Source organism: Gadus macrocephalus, chromosome 18 (genome assembly GCF_031168955.1).
Source record: "Gadus macrocephalus chromosome 18, ASM3116895v1".
Taxonomy (NCBI): Eukaryota; Metazoa; Chordata; class Actinopteri; order Gadiformes; family Gadidae; genus Gadus; species Gadus macrocephalus.
The window spans coordinates 10,429,407-10,436,621 of record NC_082399.1 but is presented as its reverse complement, the minus strand read 5'-3'; positions in this window follow the sequence as shown (position 1 = coordinate 10,436,621).

Here is a 7,215-nt window from a genome sequence, read left to right as displayed (position 1 = left end):
TTGCCGGTTAGCCTATAACTATTATAATTAAAAATCAAAGAATAATATAACAATAATTATAATAAAGGTTATAATAGTAATAATTATAATAATAACAATAATCTACTTATTAATATAAGCAGTAAAAATATTAATTATACATCACTCATAGGTTGGTTCTTCACTGTTATTTAAAAATGCCGGCGCTGTTTGGCCTACTTACCCAAGGAAACTAACTGCCGCTGAAATACAACTTCTCTAACTTGAAAATGTGGTCATACTTTTGAAAGTGTTATGGCCATGGTGGATTCCGACAAAATTATAATCCGTCCATGCCGAGTAATGATTACAATTACCTTATCTCCCAGGGATAAATGACTATCCAAATAAGGCTCCACTGACACGTATACCGTCTAAACGCCGGGCGAGTCAAAACGGAGAGTTCATGGATTTTCTCGCGCATAATATTTTCCTGGGCTCTTCCTTCAGAGGTAGAAGTGAAGGCCCGTTGCCCTCATCTTTTTCAGCGCTCTTGCATTTCAATCTTGCTTCCTCTCTGCTTGCCCATGTGACCCAGCTATAACTTACCAATAAATTAATATTTAATCTGCCCTCCATAACCCGCCCACGCTGCTCCGGCTGCACCCTCTCCGCGTACAGATATTACTGATCACTATTTTAGCCTCGACGTGTTGAATAATTCACTGGCTGATTGGAAAAAATCATATTGGTCGAGATGGTTGAGGAGGGAGGGGTGGGCTGGAGCACAAAGATAGGGCTTTAATTTTGTGCTTTTTTGCGGATACATTCTGGGGGATGTAAACAAGTAGATTGTTGGTGTGTGATGGGTGCACCCACAGAGATGGATTGACTTATTTTCTTGATTTCATTTTTGCAGTTGGTTTAACAGTGTGCTGAAAGTGTGTTGGTTTGCCGTAAACAAGTGTCGCAAAATGGCCGCCTGAGATGGAGATATAGGGGTACACCTGAGATATAGAGGGTACACCTGAGATATAAGGGGTACAGTTGAGACATAGGGGTACACCTGAGATATAGACCTGAGGTATAGGGGTACACCTGAGATATAGAGGGTGTGCACTGTAGATCGTGCCTGTTCATGACACCATTTGTGGTCTGACATTACACAAAGTTGGGCGGTGTTGGATCTTATGTCTCAGGAGGGGGGGCGGAGTGGCAGATTCGTACCACAACAATGCCTACAGACCACCTCTATGTAAATCCACCCCTCTCATCCACCTCTGATTCCGTACGCGTCCTCCAACTGTTTCTGGAGCCGTCCAAACATGGCAGGCCTCCCCTCTCTAGTTATATTGCTAGAAAGGAGGTCATGCTGATGGAGGGATGACCACCCCACGGACTGTACTTCTCTTTTGTCCTTGGATAGAGCTTATATGAGGAGGGGTATTGGGGGGGAGAGGGGGCTCTGCTTAGAATACACTCCCCAGCTACGAGGCTAATCTATTCAGGTGCTGCGGGGCTGCTCAGCTATATGACAGAGACAAGTGAACAGGCCTCAGTGCACACGGAGGCGAACGTAGCATCATTATGCTACTAGGCTACGTAATTAGCATAGACCGGTGGGGCTCTGCCTCAAGCCCACTCCGCGCACACCCCCTACTATCCCATCCACTCAATGTCCCTGTGTCGCCGGTAAGACATCGTGAATAATCGCAGACACAGGGGAGAGCGCTGTCGGGGGAATTCTGCGCCATAACGAGGGTTTCATAAGACAGAGAAGAGAGAATTCAGGCAATCACATGTTTTTCTATTTTCTTTTCAGATCTGAGGGTTAATCCAGTGAAATGGAGTGTGGCTAACCTCAAAGCCACTTAAACAATTTTTTTCTATTTCCCCACGATTGACTTGCCTCGGATGGGGTTGTGAAGAGGGGTCACCCCTGCGACCTCCACCTTCCATCATAGCATCATCACGTCGCTAAGAGGCTCTTCAAGGGACACACAATGCCGAGCTGGGGCTTGCTGTGTATGTGTGTGTGTGTGCGGCCTAGTCTGGAGCGGATGTTGGTCGCTCCTCTGTGTCTAGGCAGCCTGTGCAGAAGGGAAGTGGATGTGTGTGCATGAAGCCGTGTGTGTGTGTGTGTGTGTGTGTGTGTGTGTGTGTGTGTGTGTGTGTGTGTGTGTGTGTGTGTGTGTGTGTGTGTGTGTGTGTGTGTGTGTGTGTGTGTGTGTGTGTGTGTGTGTGTGCGTGCGTACTCCCCCGTCTGCTCCTTCAGGATAGGTCAATGTCACTTGATCTTCAGCCAGCTAGTCTTATCGCGCCGCCGCCGCTATTCCACTTGGAACAATGTCCGCCTGTCACATGACTCAAGGTTTAAGGGCCTCGGCCCCTAACAAATAACCCCATTACCTTTCTGCAAGGTGGGGGAGGTACAGATTAACCTCCCCCCTTTCCCCCCCTCCCCCCCATCCCAACAGCATGGACCCCACCCTGGTGATGATTACCAAACCCACGGATGCTGTTGTCAAAGGTCATCCATCAAATCTTAACAGTTAGTGTGCCTGTGTGTGTGTATGTGTGTGGCTGTGTGTGTACACGTGTGTGTATTTTTTTGTGTTTTTGTGTGTGTTTGATCATATGTGTTTGTTTTTATGGACATAATAGAAGGACAATTTTATTGCAACGTTTGGAATGTTGTTTTTGATGTACAATCCCAGGTGAGCTGGTGTTTACTGAAAACCAACTAGAGGCGCCCTCTCCTTTTTTAATGAGGTTCAATTAGCTCAAGCATGTAAGTGTTCACATGAAATTGCTCATATGATCTTAGGCTGCATGCATGTTTATGTTCACAAATGTGCAGATGGATGTAAGTGTGTGTGTGTGTGTGTGTGTGTGTGCGGGGGGGGGGGGGGTAATGTGTCTGTTTATATGTGTGTGTGTGTGTATATACAGGAATAGTTCACCCCGCCCCCCTCCTTACAGGATCCTCTGTGATAGATGGACGACGGTTCCCATTGTAATTACTAGTTGTTTGATCTGATAGCTATGCTCAACCAATTCCAGAGAATAGAGATGAGATCCCCAGATAGATCCACCATGTAGAGGCTTGTCGCAAAATCCGCCACCACCATCACCCCCACCTCCCCATTTCCTCAGCCCCCAAAATGATCACCAGTCTGTGTATTCTTTTTTAGTGGGACATAACACAGAGGTAACGAGACGCTGTGACTTTGCAATGCCAACCGCTTTGCAGACACAAACCCATACGGAGAATATTAGAAGGTTCAAGACTTTATTTTAGGAAAGTGCTTCGGCCTGTGGGTCGCGACCCATAAGAGGGTGGCAGAGAATATGCCAAACCTGTATCTTGAGAAAGAAGCCCATGAATGAACTTATGATTCCATGCCATGTTTTAGTTGCTTAGTATTTCATTGAGTTAGCCACGATTCTTGAAGGTTTTTGTTCATACAATGTTTTTAACATACAAGGCATTGTCGATTACTGGGTAACACTTGACAATAAGGTTTGAAAAATGTGGGTAGTTAATGAGGAATGAATGAGTAACGAATGATGAACGACCAGGGCCCTAACTGGGGCCCTAACGGGGCCCTAAGTGACAGTCATTCAGCAACTACTGAGGAGTTACTGGTAAACAGACAGGGGAAATTGTATTTGTTACTGAGCAACGAATGATGAACGACCAGGGCCCTAACTAGGCCCCTAAGTGACAGTTGTTCAGTAAATTCTGAGGAGTTACTGTTAAACAGACTGGGGGATACTGTATTATGGTTAAAAAAGCCTAACTACTGGTGAACGAATGATTCAAAAAGCTTAACTACTTGTGAACAAATGATTCAAAAAGCTTCACTACTGGTAAACTAATGATTCAAAACGCTTCACTACTGGAAACCGAATGGTAAGCAAATGATTCAAAAAGCTTCACGACTGGTAAACGAATGATTCAAAAAACGTCCCTATTGGTAAACAATTGATTCAAAAAGCTTAACTACTGGTGAACGAATGATTCAAAAAGCTTAACTACTGGTGAACGAAAGGTTCAAACAACTTAACTACTGGTGAACGAATGGTTCAAAAAGCTTCACAACTTGGGAACGAATGACAAACTCACTGTATCAAAGAGCACAGAGCTTTTGAAAACAAATATCCCTATTTATGTCAGAGGATGGGTAATCTCTAATGACTGTGGTGGTGGTGGTGGTGGTGGTGGTGGTGGGGTCGCGGGTTGAATTCCGTTATTTTCCCCGCCATTGATATTCACTCAGCGACTCATTCACAAACTCATCGGGTGGGAACAGGAGTAGGAAATCCAAACAATGGCACTGTAATTGATGTTTAAGATGGGAGGCCACGCGTGTACCATCTGCTTGTCTCATTACGCTTAGTGGGGGCCACAGATTGAAGCCGTCATTACGGCGGCCAAGTCTTACATTATTTTCCACCCCCTGCCCCATGGGGCTCCCCCTAGCCCCCCACCCCCCCCCCCCCCCCCCCCTGGGCTAAGCGTGAACTGTGTGATGCAGGCCGGATGAAAACACTGCGGCACAAAACATTATTACCACGTATTATTTCCCCACGAATGCCGCATATAACCCCGACCCCACACACACGATTTGTGTGCAGCCTTTGGTTTCCACATAGAGAGGTTCTCCGTTGAAAAAGTCCTACTCATGTAGACAGGAAGTGAGGTGCACTTTCTGGTCCAAGGTCTCATTTTCAAACTTAAATGGGTGAATTTCCTTTGCACGTTCACATTCACACACACACACAAGCGCATGCGCGCTCGTGCGTGCCTATATCCATTTAAAAGTGCCTGCGTCTCCGCTCATCATTCTGATAGAAGTGACAGCTGCGAAGACAGCTGTAATACAGCCAGTGATTAGCCGCGATGGTTTAATTAGCATAACAAGGCTGTGCCAGCCAGTCAGTCAGAGAGACGGCTCTTAATGAACCAACAAGTGTCAGGGAGAAGTTCAAGGATGGGGGGGGGGGGTCGGAGGGAGACAAATTATCCTCTCTTTGTTGCATGATGGGGAGTCGGTTCGGGAGAAAATGAAGGAAGTCTATTTGGCCTTATCTGAAATGAATGAAGCTATAACGACGAGGCAATGCTAGGTTTCAAACTGACACGGCAGGATGGGCCCCTCCTATACCGGGAGATAACCGATGTTGATAGAGTTGCTGAAAAAGCAAAAAGAAAAAAGAAAGGGGGAAAAAAAGATGAGGGTGATTCTTCGTCAGCAGGAGTGTTTTTTAGGGGATTATGCGCTGGTGTATTGTTATCGTTGAGTGAAAAGATTGGAAATGTTGACGGTCTACGTGACTTGAGTAGAATAACAAAGTATAAACTGCAGGTAATGGTGATCGCCCTTCAAATTAAGGGCGTGATTTAAATGAATAAACTGTATCATTAAGAGGCTCAGGCATTCATTACCTCATGGAGGGACGACGAGCGAGAGAGAGAGACACAGAGGAAGAGGGACGGACAGACAGAGTTGGAGAGGGAGAAAGAGAGGAAGAAAGAGGGTGGCTGAAGGTTAAATGGAGCGCACAGATATAATAGATTTACTAAGGAGTCCAGCCATTTCCCATTCTTAACCTCCTTCTGACCAACATGCAGGAAGGAAGTGGTGTGAGAGGTCACCTTGCTCAAGTCTTTCCTGGTTCAATTACAAATTAAAAGACACGCATGAGTCCCTAACGCGCATTTAATCGAACACACTCCCCACTCTCCAAACCTACACCGTTATCTATCATCTATGTTCTATCTATTGCATTATATATCAAGGGTCAATCTGGGTGTGCTGGTTTGGAGACTGCAAAATCTACAATCTTGTCCATAGCATACACTCATCCAAGGCACGTTTTTAACCATTTAATACTCCTCACTTTGCTTTGCCATTTTACATGATTGCTCAAGCATGAATCTTGAACTGTGCGTTTTCATCTGAGTCTACTATGTCTTGGCCTGGCCTCATATTAACCTCCCTCACATCGTTATGGTCTGGTTACGTCGTCTGCCATGCCGGACGTCTGAGAATATTCCAGGAAGAACTCTGCCTTCATATTGGATCATGTTTGTAGAAAAGCAACCGCATCTTAAAAGGGTTTTTAAATTGATAAATAAATAAATTGCCGTGATTCAATTTATTCCGTGGCTAATCAACAAAATGTCTTTAAGTCTTAAACAGGTTTTTATATTTCTGGGTAGGTGAATTAATCCAACAGTCACTCATTGGCGCGAGCTAGCGTGACTTCTGCGTTGATAGTCGAGGGGCTCATTTTCCCGCTCCTTTCCCCGACATGCAGATAAAGTGGGACTGGTTAATTATGTACAGGTGTGCCTCGTTCAGCTGATGAATCACTTCTGTTTTCTCTCTCCCCCCTCCTTCTCTCTCTCTCTCTCTCTCTCTCTCTCTCTCTCTCTCTCTCTCTCTCTCTCTCTCTCTCTCTCTCTCCCCCCCCTCTCTCTCTCTCTCTCTCTCTCTCTTCTCCCCCCCCCCCTCGAATTTGGCGTTTTATCTCTTCTAAGAGAATTTTGTTTTAATAAAAAAATGTGTTGAGGTTTATAAAGAATGTACTTTTCACTGATTAGAACAGGGCTATTTTTGTTTTATTGTTGCTTAATCGTGGGCCTTTGATGAGGACTCGCCAGGAATAATAAGTTGTATATTACCTGAAACACTAGTTTCAAACGGTGGTTTCGGTTATTATATTTCTCCCCTGAAAACACAATCACATGTCTCGGTAAAATTAAGAGTTAATGTTGTCTCTTTTGTACGGCGGACCCAAGAAAACGGGTCATTTACACCGTTAAGCGTACGTAAACCATCTTATCATAAGTCTATAACTCAATCATTCTTCATCGCCCAGGGTACGGCTCATATCAATCATTACATTACCTCCGTCTGTCAACCTGTAATAGAATAAAAAAAACATTTGTGGGCCAGTGCAGAAAGGAGGAAAAATCCGGCGGGCACGGAATTAGACAGAGACTCTTTTATGTGCCAACAGATGATGACTTTATCTCTGGGAGGGAGAGACGACTGTGTTAGACATTTGATGACCTCCCTACAGCTCCTCTCTCCGCAGCCCGCTGTCGGCCCCTATAGTCTGTCTCTCCGCTATCTTCCACCATCTGCAATCACCGCACCGCCCGATAAAATAAACACATCACGATTACAGAGCCATTTAGGGGGGTCGGTTGTTGACATTATCTTTAAACATCATAATTACCCC